Source organism: Balaenoptera physalus (assembly GCF_965194825.1).
Source record: "Balaenoptera physalus genome assembly, chromosome: 3".
In the NCBI taxonomy this organism is placed as follows: Eukaryota; Metazoa; Chordata; class Mammalia; order Artiodactyla; family Balaenopteridae; genus Balaenoptera; species Balaenoptera physalus.
The window spans coordinates 82,499,368-82,514,118 of NC_138890.1; the positions used below are offsets into that span (position 1 = coordinate 82,499,368).

At 39.2% G+C, this 14,751-nt stretch overlaps 1 protein-coding gene across 13 annotated transcripts in view; it reads right to left on the reverse strand.

Annotated features, from left to right (window-relative positions):
* ARL14EPL (ARF like GTPase 14 effector protein like) overlaps window positions 1-14,751 on the reverse strand; it is a 32,933-nt gene that overhangs the window by 8,730 nt on the left and 9,452 nt on the right. For 4 of the 13 annotated variants that reach the window (XM_082455852.1, XM_082455850.1, XM_082455849.1 and 1 more), the window contains 2 exons: window positions 4,653-4,755; window positions 171-1,383 (listed from right to left, as the gene is read on the reverse strand). The exons of 2 other annotated variants lie outside the window; for them this stretch is intronic. The gene's annotated coding sequence lies outside the window, so the exon portion shown is untranslated. 7 more of the 13 variants (XM_082455853.1, XM_082455848.1, XM_082455847.1 and 4 more) reach the window with 6 other exon arrangements.

The window sequence follows — 14,751 nt, forward strand, 5'->3', positions numbered from 1 at the left end:
TTTCTTTGAAAACCAGACTTACTAGAAAAGCCATTTGCTCCCCTGGTTTCCTTTTTTTGACCACTCACTCTTAAATCCTGCATCTGACTCCGCCCAGAACACCTTACTGATGCTCTTCTCAGCCTGGTGTTCCATGAGCAAATCAACTTCCATGAGCAAATCAACTGTACCTTTTACAGTTCTTAGCATCAGAGACCTCGCTGGAGCAGGCAACCCTGGGACCAGCCACTCCTGCTCAGGAGGACTAGGAATTCTTAGACTTCCATTCTTCCCCCTTTACACTTACTCCCTTGAAAGAGAATAAGACACGTTAATGTCGTAGTACATCCCCAGTAACTTTGTGAAAATCTTCTCCGCTCCCATGGTTTCATTATAACCTTTTCAGAAATCATTGCCCAGGATGCCTCTAAAAGCTCCAACCTCCTCAACCAAGTTTTCTGACAAATTTCTAACACAACTTGTGCTAAATGGACGTCATCAGTTTTCCATAAAACTGAGTTGCTTAAATGCCTGTAATTTACTTTTAAATACTTCTATATATATAGACATACACACACACACATACAAGATGCGTGCGTGTGTGTGTGTGTCAGGTGAAGCTAACGCAGGGTGACAATCACAAATGCACAGTCCAGGCTGCTCTGCAGTGTTCTGTCAGAAAGGACCACTATCCAGAGGCTTCCGCAGCCCTGCTGCCTCTCCCGTCTCTCGTCAACTACCTGTGCTGAGTGCAGGGCGCTGTTTCTACCAAAGGACCTGAGCAGTTAGGCTTGACCAGTTCATCTGGCACCGCCACTCTGCCTGCCAACTGGAAATTCCAATTCCACCAACGCCTCTCCATTCTCCCTATGTCTAGGGCCGCTAGACACGGACTGTTCACTCTTCTGTACCCTCCGCTCCAGTTCCCAACATTAGGTTAGGAAGACGTGTTGATTTTTCTTTCCTAACATTCCTAACATTGATTCTTCCTTTCCATTCTGTATCAGGGAGAAGCCACCCTAAAGATAGCAGTAGTAGTAGTCATAGTAGTAATAGTAGTAGTAGTACCTTACCCTTGACCAAGATGGGCTTATCGTTCCCCTCAGTTTGACTAAACTTCAGCCTTCTCCTGACTCTTTGCCTTGACCTCCCTTTTCTTAGATCCTTTACTTCAGAAAACATGTCGTGGTAAATTCTTTCTCTGCTCCATTGAGATGTAAATCTTCTCCCAGCCTCGGCCAGTTTTATAACCCCGGAAGGTCTTTCTCAAGGACTAGGAGCCATCCCTTTGAAATGCAATCAGCCAGAAAGACTGGGTTCCTATTTGCCAGTCTCTGTGGGAAGGTAGAAGCCTAACTTGCTAATTGGTGGATTGGTGAGTGCCAATTAGCAAACACAAGTGACCTAATCACAGAGAAAAACATTTGCAAGCTCAGGAATTACTCAATGTGCCCAACACATCCCAGGGATCAATCTCTCCCCTAAAGTCCTCTAGTATTTTATTCCCACCTTTTATTTCAGTGGAGTTGAGCTCAGACTGAGTTCTGGCTTTCCTTCCCTATGATAGCCTTGAATAAAATCTACTTTGCCTGTTTCACTTGATCTGGTGCAGTTTTTGCTTTGACACTGTCACATGCAATTTCACATCTGATCAGCCAAACATTCCCAGGGAGCATTTTCCAAGTTGTCTGGAGATAAAATCACATGGAGCTATTTTAAAAATGATAAATTCCCTGTCAAATGCCAGCCCTACTGGGGTTATCATTTGCAGAGGAAAATCGTGGTGATCTGTATAATTAATAAGTTCTCCAGGTGAATCCTATCCATAGGCAATTATGGGAGATATTAGGATAGGTGTAATTTTCTTCATTCAGTTTTGCCATCTGATCCTAAAACTATTGCCCATAATTTCTTCCTACCCCAAATTTATCCAAAACATTGTGGTCATGTTGATATTCCTAAACCAGAAATGTCTTTATCTTATTCCTATGAAAAGACTTCCGTGACTCCCCTCTGTCAATAACATCCCACATCCCTGGTGTATCAGTGAAGGTCCATCACAACCGACTCCAGCAACGTGTCTAGGCTCACCTCCCTGCATTCCTTACCTTGGGCCAAAGCTACTGACCTCCCCGCTCCTGTTACCATCCCCCCATCTCTTACCTAGCTCATTCCTTCCCCTTTGAACTCTGGTTTATCTCTCTGCTCCAAGAAGCCTCCCCATCTCTCTGATCCTCCAAGATTCCTTTCTCTCTTGGGCTCTGTTTGAAGCTTCCTCAAGAAAATTGCCCCCAGCGGGGCCCTAAACCTTCTAGCTTCTTCATGTAACAAATTTTCTTCCACATGGGAATAGATATGACTTTATGATCATCTTTGCAAGCAAGAAAATCTTCTGAAAGAGCATCCATTTAACTGCATTAGGAGAAATGAATATTTTATGCAAATCCTCCACCCAAGATGCCTTTGGTTAAGTCCTTCATGAAATAAATGTAGGTCTCCAAATATAGATTTGGGGGAAAACTTGCTCGTATTTATTCATATTCTGAATAAGCAAATGAAAGTTATAATAGAATTTCACCAGGGCCTGAAATTGTAATTGGATTTTATTAGGAACCCAAAATATCTGTCCCAGGAAAAGTAATAAAATGGTTCAGAACTCCCTTTTTTCCCTGCTTGGCATTTCCCAGGCAGGGGTTCTTAACCAGAGAAGGAAAGCAGGGGGCCCTTGAACTTGGATGAATAAACACATATTTATTTTCACTAACCTCTAACTGAAATTCTGGCATTGCCTTTTATTATAAGGCAACCAACAAACCGCAATAGTCTGTGTAGCACTTTTGACCGATGTTTTTATAACTCATTACAGTTGTTTTAGATATGTCAAAACGTTATTGACACTCATCTTCAAAATGATGGTAGTTCTTAGATCTGCCACTAGATCTTATTTGATGCGTTGATAATAAAACATATATCACCATCATAAATTGTTTTTAACATTTTGTTAAGTGTATTTCAATATAACTGGTTTCCTTTGTAACCTTACAGATTTCATTTTATATGATTAAAAACATCATTCTGAAAAAAAAAATCATCCTGAGAAATGGTCCATAGATGTAACAGCTGACCAAAGGAGTCCATGACACACAAAAATAAGATTAAGAACCCTTGCAAAGAGGCAGGGAGAACCTACTGCTGCCACCTCATTGATCATGGTGATGAGAAACAACCGCTCCTGGCTGTAGAAGATGCTCATTTTCAAGGATAGGGCTGGAAGCAACACGGTATATCCTCGGGAATTGCATTTAATGAAACACAAAGTGTATGACATCAAATTAACCAGCTCTCTGTTTTGTCCTAACATATGTCAGATTGCCTGTAAAAATCCACAATATAGTCTAGCCCAAAGAGAAGCGGCTCACCCAAGTGGCAGACATAACACAGACTCCAAGAGCAGCCGTCCTTAAAGTATGGCCCAAGGATGGGGCAACAGTTTAGCACCAGGCTTGGGCCAGAATGGATGTCAACCACTTCACTGGGTACATTAGATAGTTTAGCTGATGTTTATCTCCAGAGCAAGACTATCTATCTGGAGGAGGCAGTTCACTGATTTCCGTTCTGGTCCAACCTTGATTCACCATGAACAGGAACTTTGAGTAGCACTGGAGTGCATTTTGGCTGTGACACTCATCTTCCTTCTGTGGTTAGTTCAACTTTCACGTGCAAGTTCCTACCTCTATTAGCAATTTAGCTCTGGAAGCAGTCTTATACCTTTCTTTATCTCCCCCTAGAACTACTACTTTGTTAGTACTCAATTCATATTTCATAAATATTATGCTAAGAATGCTAATTATTAGGCACCTACTATGTGCCAAGCACTTTGCTAACCATTCTACATATATTATTTCATTTAATTCCACTGCAACACTCTGAACTAGATACTGTTATTTCTATTGAATATTTTACAGATGAGAAAACTGAGGCCCAGAAAGATCATTTAGGCCACAGGCGTTTAAAATCCAGACTTGTCTGACCTCCCCAACTAAGCCATTTTGGGGATGTTACACTGCTTCAAGACTGATTTTAATGATGACCATCATCTCTACATAGGCTATTGCTAAGCGATGGGATATAATCAACCCGAGCCACACAGAGCTTGTTCAGAATGAAGCCCGGACTAGGAACATGGGAAGATGCATTTAGATGATCATCTCAAGTTTGCCTCGTCCAGTTCCTCTGTCATAGCATACACCTCCAAAGTGCGCTGGGAAAAAGGTTCCCATCTCAGACACATGAGCCACCTCTGACCTCAGGATTGGATTTGGAAGTCAGCTGGAACGAAGAAAGTCACACAAGAAAGTCACCCTTGAAAATGCCTTCAGAAAATGCTGCCTGGGAAAGGCCCTATACAGCCAGGCCTTTCTCCAGTTTCTCAGGTTAGGAATCGGATGAAGTAGTTGACTTACTTACACACATATAGGAGCCAGCATGGTTGAAGTATGTTTACCTTTAAACCCCAGATCTATACACCCTGGCAAGTTCCACGCTCTATGAGGCCTCAGGAACTAGGTCACCCTAGAAACAGCACTGGGTCCAGAGCCCCACCTTCCTGCTCACTCTGAGGCACAGGTCACCCAGGGAAATGCAGTAAAATGACTCACACGGTAAGCACTTACCCTTATCTTCAGGATGCCTCCAGCACCGTAAGGTTGAATTTATGTAAGCTGATGGTATCTTGCACAAGGTGGAGTATTTTTTCTACTTTTATCCCTAAGGACACTAGCAAATTATCAAAAGAGGAAAAGCGTTCAGTTTAAACTCTTGCTCAAAAGTTGGTCTCCACTTTTACTCAGTAGCAGATAAAGGGGTTTATTCAGAGACACTACCTGTCAGACACCCCTCAGAAAATATTTAGAAGTAAAACACACACGCATATTTTCATTCAAAGCCCTTGCAGTAGAGAGTCAAGCTATTTCAATCTCATTCTGTCTCTAGCCTCAGTTCCCATCCTTGGTAAAAATGACAGATCACTGAGATAATTGGCAGGTGAGCCAAATCCCACCAGGGACATATTTGGGAGAGAAACAACTGCTGTGCTGGTGATCAATTCAATCATTCCCTTGCTGCTCCCTCCCAGATGATTCAACTGTTTTCAAAGCCACAAAACTCCGTAACCTCCAACAAAGTCTCCACTGCCATTTGTCTGTCAGAATTAAAAGTAATTTTGATCCAAGCCTTTGAGAGTGTTTTTAGATAAACAATGTTAATGCTTTAGAAACAACTTTATTTGCAGTGTGTAAAGATTCCTAGGAACGCTTTTATTGCTGGATTTGCCAAAACACACACACACACATACACACACACACACACACACACCCTTCTGTGGCTCAATGTAAAATAATGTGAAAACGCTATCATAGATTTAAAATAATTTGAAATGCACTCAGTAGAGAATCTGATAAGCTATGCAACCATATCATTGTTTTTTGTTTTTTTTTTTGCTAACGCCGGGAAGGCTACAGTCTGGGGTCGCTCTGAAACCAAAGCCACTGAAGGGCTCTTCTGGGTCAGTTACAGATCAGCATCCCCGAGGGCCTCTCTACTCACACCTCACTTATAATCTGGATCTCTTGAATTATACATTTAGATTCTTCCTTGCAACTTGAAGGATTATAAAAAACAGAAATATGTCTGCTTACTCCGCCCCATCGATGGAAAGCAGAGAAGGAAGAAAATTCTTTTATGAGACAGCAGCCTGGGCCATTTCAGCCTTATGCTGATAAATATACATTCAGCATTGTCCTGATAAATATACTTCAAAACCACTCATCCCATATTTCAAGTGTGGAGGTCCTTTTTTCTAGATCCCTAACGTCTTTTTATGCTCATTTCTTAGTTTTCAGTTTCATGCCTGCAACAAAAAGAACCCCAACTTTCTTCTGCTCTTAACTACAACACATTAATATGGCAATATCATTCAGAGTCAACATTCCGTGACCTGCTTTTGCCTCTTCTCTCTCTACCAGCCTCAGAGGAAATCAAGTTTAAGTGCATCATCTGAAAAGGAACGTCTTTCCAACGATGCTTTTCACAGTTTTGTTAGTGCCTACTTCTTAATGAGAGTTGCCTTGCCAAGCTGAAGCGGTGGGCTGTAAAGAGAAAGTACACATACCTTTAAGTCGGTTAACAAAGAAGGGAAGAACACTGGACAAAAAGAGAAACTGTACTGCCTTGTTTCCTTTGTTTTGCTGAGAAACCATAGAACCCTCCAGAGGAAAAGTCAGAAGGCCCCTAAGGTGCTCCTTAACTCTCGTAAGAGTGGCTGAGAGGAGGAGAGGTGGAAAAACGGAGGGGGTGGGAGGTGGGTGTAATTGTTAACTCTCTCTTCCACCACGAGTCTATCGAAAATCATATGAAATCAGGGAAATCATTCGTCTGCTCATCCATCTTGCATCTGCAATAAGCAGTGAATTTAGAGTTTACGATTTGACTGTACTGCTCAGTGTCACATCTCGACTTCAGATATTCAACTAATGTTAACAGCCAATTGTTGCCTGGCTATTTTTATACTTCAGTGTAAATAGCCCAGTATATATACACACACACTCACACACACATTATAGATACATATATGTAGTATTCTTGCAAAGAACAAGGAAAGGAAACAAAATCGTCAGTTACAAGAGCTTCCAACCCATCAGGCAATGATATAAAACCTGAAGGTGGTGCCGGAATTAAATCTATTTGACCTGAACTTTATATCCGTTAAGGAACTGCTATGTTTTTGAGATTACACTGTAAGTACTGCATATAAAAAATATACACGATATTGCATATATATATTTAAACTAAAAACCATTTTGGAAAAAACTGGGTTGTCCCAGGAGAAAACTAAACCACGTTTATAAGCTGTGACTAAGACATATTAATCTCTAAATGACAGCCCTCTAATCATTGTCCTCTGCCACCAGGACTCAGCTATTGTGCTGTGAGTCATTAAAACCACTTCCCAGGCAGGTTAATACCCACCTCATTCATTTGTGAATTATAGGGTAAAAACCGCCATTTCATTCCTAATTACTTTTGCAGCAAAAACAAGGAGAGGAAACAAAACCTTCAGTTTTAAGAGCTTGCAATCCATCTGGCAGTGATGCAAAACCTTAAGGGGGTACCAGAATTAAGTATGTTTGACCTGAGCTTTATAACCATTAGGCAAAGACTATATTTTTGAGATTACGCAGTAAATTTTGCCCATCAAAAATTTGTCATCTTGGGCTTCCCTGGTGGCACAGTGGTTGAGAATCTGCCTGCCAATGCAGGGGACACGGGTTCGAGCCCTGGTCTGGGAAGATCCCACATGCCGCGGAGCAACTAGGCCCGTGAGCCACAATTACTGAGCCTGCGCGTCTGGAGCCTGTGCTCCACAACAAGAGAGGCCGCGATAATGAGAGGCCCGCGCACCGCGATGAAGAGTGGCCCTCACTCGCCGCAACAAGAGAAAGCCCTCGCACAGAAACGAAGACCCAACACAGCCATAAATAAATAAATAAATAAAAATTAAAGAAAAAAAAAAGAAAAATATCCCCCAGGAATCTAAAAACAAAGACTAGATTCCAAAATAATTACTGTGAATGTACAGGGAGCGTATCTCTTAAAAAAAAAAAAAAAATTGTCATCTTGCCATTTAAGAATTGCCAATTCCATCTTGCCAATTGAGGATTGATAAACCTCAAATCATGTAAAAATCCTACCAGACTTTTTCCACAGTCAATCACACCTTACAAAAATACATGCTTTGGCCAATGTTTAGCTTTATTCTTTTTCTTTTTTAAAAAAATTAATTTTTTTATACAGCAGGTTCTTATTAGTTATCTATTTTATACATATTAGTGTATATATGTCAATCCCAATCTCCCAATTCATCCCACCACCACCCCCTGACCGCCCACTTTACCCCCTTGGTGTCCATACGTTTGTTCGCTACATCTGTCTCTATTTCTGCCTTGCATACTGGTTCATCTGTACCATTTTTCTAGATTCCAGATATATGCGTTAATATATGATATTTTTTCTCTTTCTGACTTACTTCACTCTGTATGACAGTCTCTAGGTCCATCCACATCTCTACAAATGACTCAATTTCGTTCCTTTTTATGGCTGAATAATATTCTTACACACTTAACAGGAGAAGGTACTTTTCACGGATCTTGCCACACAAGATGCTACAGAAAGAACAAACATATCAAGGGCCAAATACAAGGCAGTAATCCTCTTAAAACTGGAGGAAAATCTTCTAAAGGATATGGATCGTGACCAACCAAGAAGAGTCCCAACTGAAAACCTTTTTTAAAAATTTAAGTGCTAAGAAATAAATGTGCCACAAGTTCAAAAGTTATTACTTCCTCTTATTTCTTCAATTTAGAAAAGAATATAGGGGATTTCCCTGATGGTCCAGTGGTTAAGACTCTGCGCTCCCAATGCAGGGGACACGGGTTCGATCCCTGGTTGGGGAACTAAGATCCTGCATGCTACCCAGCACGGCCAAAAAAAGAAAAAAGAATATAAATTATACAAAATAATTTCCTGTGTTATTTCCAAGTTTCTCAAGTAAAATCTAATGGCCTTTTTTTTTTATAGCACAGGGAACTATATTCAATATCTTGTAATAACCTGTAATGGAAAAGAATCTGAAAAACAACATATATATATATACATGCATCACTGAATCACTTTGCTGTACACTTGAAACTAACACAACATTGTAAGTTAACTATACCTCAATTAAAAAAAAATAAAGGAGAGACCTGGTTTAAAAAAAAAAATCTAATAGCTTTTCAAACTAATGATTTAAGTAGCAAATCTTCAGAGGAACTTTACATCATTTTTAAAAAAAGATAACAGTATAATTTTAAAAGATGGAAGAGTATTTTTTAAAGTTAATAATACCTTGCTAATTTTGCTAGTCCTGAATTTATTGCACTTTGATGTGACTTTGACTATGAAAAAATTTTTTTTTCCTCTTCAGATGTTCTCAGGTTTTCTAGACCTTAAGTTGATGTAATTTAAGATTGGTTGCTTTTTAAAAATTAAGGATTCACATACTAAAACATTCCTCAGTTACCTGTTAATTCCTGGAGAGTAAAATTCTTTATGCTCATGAGTTATATAATTTAATTTGTCAGTTTGTAGCTATCTGTGTATGAATTTGTAACATACACTGTATAGTTGACCCTTGAACAACATGGGTTTGAACTGCACAGGTCCACTTATACATGGAATTTTTTTTTCAATATTAAATACTACAGTACTACACCAGCCACGGATGGTTAAATCTGCTGATGGTTGAATCTGTGGATTGTGAAAAACCTCAGACACAGAGGAACTCTGGATATGGAGGGCTGACTACAAGTTATACTTGGATTTTTGCCGTCATAGTGAGTCAGCACTCCAAACCCCACATTGTTCAAGGGTCAACTGTTACTTTAAAAATAACACCACTCATAAGCTCATTTATTGTAGTATTTTTTAAACTGTGAAATATTGGAATGTCCAGACACAGGGGAGTGGTTGAATAAAGTATGGTACATCCACATGTACCATAAACATAGAGTACTATACAGCTGTGAAAAAAGAATAAGGAAGATCTCTATGAAGTGATATAGAGTGATTTCCAGATTATACTATTAAATGAAAATAACATAGTACAAAAGAGTATTTAGCCTTCATGTAAGAAAGTATACTACCCTCGTGTAAGAAAGAAGGGGATATAAGAAAATTTGTTACTTGTAGCCAAATAATCTTAATAAACTTAATGTGATGTAGGGTGTGGCTTATAAAATAATTAAAAAGTCACTGACTTTGAGAGTCATGAAAATCTAGGGAGGGGCTGTGATAGGAAACTCTCTAGTTTAACTTCTTAAATGCATTAGCAGCCTTCTAAGCAGCTACTGAACAGGCTCTCACTGGGCTTATCCAACCCTCTACTGGAAAGATCTCAAAGAGACAAATCCTTACTGTCTGGTGAATTACAGGTTCACTGTGGTTTTTGTTTGATTAAGGTACTGTTACATTGTGAAGCTCTAGTGAGTTGTACTTTTGAAAGAACAAACTTCCTAGTGGGAAACACCATGAAGGGTCAGAAGTGAATGAAGCTGGTAATCTGAACTAGGACCAGTGGCTCCATCACTGGAGGTGCTCACTGGGATCTATTACGACTACTCTTCAAATCATTCACTTAGCAAGCATTGATTAAATACTGCTATTGGTAGGCACGAAATAAAACGACAAATAAGACATGGTTCTTGTCCTTAAAGAGCTCAAGTCTAGTAGAAGGACATATGTAAACAAATAAATACAAGATGTGCATCACACGTGCTCAGGACACTGCCAGGGCCAGTGGAGGGAGTGGAGGAACAGCTGGTTTTCCCTGGGAAGAGAGGTATCAAGAGAGAGGAGATAGTGCCTCTGCCCAAGGAGAGGTGGCAATTGAGTTAATCTTAAAAAATGGACAGGGAAAACTCAGGTAGAGAAGGAGTGGGGTGTGTATTCTAGGAGGATGGAGCTGCTCCAAGCAAAAGCTGTATGTAGGAGAAGAGACTAGTGGGAGGTGGGAGGGGTTGTCCTGGCTACGGTAAGGCTGAACTCCAAGTGCACTGCAATAGCATCTGTGTATTTATATAGACTCTAATGAATGTCATTCCCAATGACAAAAATAGGGTGGTTGGTGGGAAGATGAAATAAGGCAAGGGAGAGGAGAATTAGCAGAGTTATGCAACTTCAGGACCCCAAGCAGCTCCGTTCTGGAAAACCATTAAGATGGTTTTACACAATTTCTTACCTGAATAGAGATCAGTATAAGTGTACATGTTGTACAGGTGAACAATTTTCTTTTTAAAAACATTGAATTGTTTTACCATATTACTATTATATTTACTACTATTATTATATATTTACTATTATTTGTTATTAGCATTTTATTTGTTATTACTAGAACATAATTAATATTATGCTAATACTGCTCTACTAATTTGATTTACTAACGTCATAGAGCACTTCATGAACTCTTTCATTCTCAGAACACGTTTCATATTTGCTGTACCTAAATTTGTTCCTGTTACTCTTTCTTCCAGGAATGCCTTCCCATCACACCTTAAAAAAATTATAGACATTTGTTGTGTAACAAAAGCTTTAAAACAGGCATCTTTGACCCAGCAATTCCTCTTTGGGGAATTTCTTCTAAGAAAAGACAAAGCTCTTTGCAAAAGTTCACATCTTGTATAACTGCTAGATTATAGAGTTCCTAGGTTGGGAGAGTAAAAATTTAATGACTTAATTATCAAACAAAATTATATAATACAATGTAGCCATTAAAATGATATCATGGAACCGTATTTGTTAATAAGACAAAAGATACACATACTTTACTGTTAAAGAAGTAGATTCCAAATGAGACTCTAGAGGGATTTTTTTTTCCCCTTCTTGAGACAGTTTTAGTAGGTCACGTATTTCTAGGACCTTAATTTTAACCATTTCTCTAAAGTTCTCAAACTTATTGACATAAATTTTTTCATAATAGCATCAAGTTTTCTTTTATGTCTGCAGCATCTGTTGTTATCCCTCCCTTTTTATTCCTAGTACTAGTGTTTTACTACTTCTCTCTCAAACATTTCTCATCTTGTCAAAGAAAAGCTCTCTCTTCCCTTTCTTTCTTTTCTTTTCTTTTCTTTTCTTTCTTTCTTTCTTTCTTTCTGTCTGTCTGTCTGTCTTTCTTTCTGTCTTTCTTTCTGTCTTCCTTTCTCTCCTTCTTTCTTTCTTTTCTATTTCATGTCCTTCTATTTTGGGTATATTTTAATTTTATTTTTCCATTGTCTTAAGATGTATGCTTAGCTCATTTATTTTGATTCCTTATTTTTCTAATATAAGCATTTTTGGATATAAATCTCAGTAGGTTTGTCTCAGCCAGCTCAGTTTACTTTTTCTCTTCTTCTCTCCTTTTATCATATCTCTTTTGAATCCTATCTCTAATTTGATTTCTTGTTTCAAAGAGGAAATGTTTCCTAATGTTTTTTATTCCATGGAGAACTTTGTTCATATTTTCTTCTGCTTTATGGTGTATTTGTTCTGCTATGTATTTTTTATCAGTTATTTGGTTTTTCTTTCTTCCTAGTGCCTTTGCAGAGGTTCCATTCTGATCCTTCCTGATTATCTCTGGTCTTTGCACGGAGGTCATTCTTTCTGGCTTCACATGTGCTCCTGACTTGCAATTCAGCTTGGAATGTCCCTGGTTCTTTTACTGATCAATACTAGTACCTGCAGGGCTGATTGCCACCCACCCTGTCTCCACCATCCTACCACTCCAACAGCAAGTGTAGCTTGTCTGTGTGTCACCAAACTCTGCCCCATTTTCTCTGTCACTCAGGCCCCAGGGACGTGCTGGAAGCCTGTCTGAGGCTTTCAATTCCAAGGAAAGTGTTTCTAGTTTCCCTCAAGGTCTGCTACTTCATTTTGGAAGGCTCTGCATATTGTTAGTGATCCACAGAAACATATATTCGCTCTCAGATTGCTTTCACAGTTGGGTCCAAATTTTACTTTATTTAGCAGTAATTATTCATGGGATGTGGTTTTCTGACTGTGCTCTGTTTCCTAAGTACATTGAATAAGGAATTTTCATCTGTTTCAGACCCCCCAGAGTTACCAGGTCAACTTGGGATCCTAACCTGGTTTCTCTGCCTTCTGTCCTTCTTCGTATCTCCACACGTCGCTACCATGGTTGTCGTCCTAAAATCCTCTTACACCGCGTCACTTTCCTCCTCCAACAACTTGGTGGTGCTTTGTGATCCTCAGCCTTTGATGACATGACCTACATCTACTTTCCCAGCCTCATTGTCACTGCATCCTTCATTAACCTGACACTAAATGACAGGAATGTTCCCACCTCCAGGACCCACTTTATGCTTTCCTCCCAGTCCCCCTGCCCAATGAGGGTCAGCACCCCTGCTTCTGTCTCCAAGCTTGTGCTGTAGTTAATCATCTACATACTTATCTCTCATGATAGACTTCTCTCACTTCAGAGCAGCATCTGTAAGACTTCTTCATTCTATAGCATGTGTCACAGCAACTAGCACACTGGTGTTCAATACACAGACACTAACAGAAAGGAGCAATGCCACATTTACTGCTGGAAATAGTAATCTGGGGATCTGTTTCCTGGGAATCTGAGCAATATATTGCACTTTTCCTAGGGTCTAACCCACTCCCTCAACCCTATCTCTATCCCACCCTGCCCAGTTAAGTTGGAGGGTAAGATCCCTGCCTTGCATAATTGGCAAAGCAAACCTTACGGTTCACACACAACAGGGCCTGAGAGCACTCCCTCCCAAAGAATCTCACATCTGTAATGTGTCCTCTCTTTCTACTACTGTTGTAACCTAAATCAGCATAGTGTTGATCTCAAACTTGTGTTTTTCTTATTTAAAAAACTGAAACAGACTCACAGACATAGAAAACAAACTTATGGTTACCAAAGGGGAAACTGGGTGGGGAGGGATAAGTTGGGAGTTTGGGATTAACAGATACACACTACTGTATATAAAATCTGTATATAAATCTATACTGTATATAAATCTAGGGAACTAGATTCAATATCTTACAATAAACTATAATGGAAAAGAGTCTGAAAAAGAATATATATATATATATATCTCACATGTATAACTGAATCACTTTGTTGTACACCTGAAACTACCACAACATTGTAAGCCAACTATACTTCAACAAAAAAAACCCCAAAACACAAAACACAAACCAAACCTCATGATAACATATTCTTGTATGTATAAAGAAAAAACGCTAGCTATTGACAGTAGGTATCTCCGGATTTTTGTCTTACGCTTTATTATTTTCTACACTTATCCATTTCCTGTAATAAACATGTACTTTACAATTTTTTACAGTATTAATAAATATTTTTAAAGATACTTCTGAGAATAAATGTACAGTTCTCTCATAGTATTGCAAAAATAAATACTTCCAGCAGATGGCGCAAAACCTTAATCTAGAATTAAAATAGATTTAAAAAACAATAACCCTTACTACTGCAAGAATGCCATGTAGAGGGGATGTTTCTTAGTGACCAAGGATCAGTCAAAATGCACACTGGCTCTAGAATTTTTGTGTTCACCCAATGTAATTTGTTTGACTTCTACAGTCAAATGTGAGTCATTTCAGAGGTAAAGAAGGGGACTCTGAAGAGGGGATGTGTGGAGTCTGCAGCCCAAGATGACTTATGTAGTGTCAACGTGATGTCGCACCTGCAAAGGGCTTTGCAGATCATATAGTCCATCAGTTTTCACACACTGCTTTTTAGATTTTTCTCTAAATAAACCCTAATATATGAAGCCAACAAAACTGGAGCTATCCTAATTGAAGTAGGGATTGGGGACAAGAGCCATCCCAAGCATTCTCTTTGTCCAAGCTTCCCCAACCCTAACCCACCCCCTCACCCGTGGCTGACATAATCAAGAATTGGCTATACTTAATCAACAGCTATGCAATCCATAAAATACATCTAAGAAGCCCTAGAGAAAACCACTAATGCAGTGCAATACTTTCACTTTGCTGCTGAGAAAAGGGACGCTCAGAGGAGGAGAGTTTCCAATATGAAATGAGAACATATATAAAACCAACAACAAAAAGTCATTAATTGCTTTTAAAAGAAAAACATCAATAAGGACATTCAAAATGCATCAATAAATTCAACACTAATAGATTCCACAC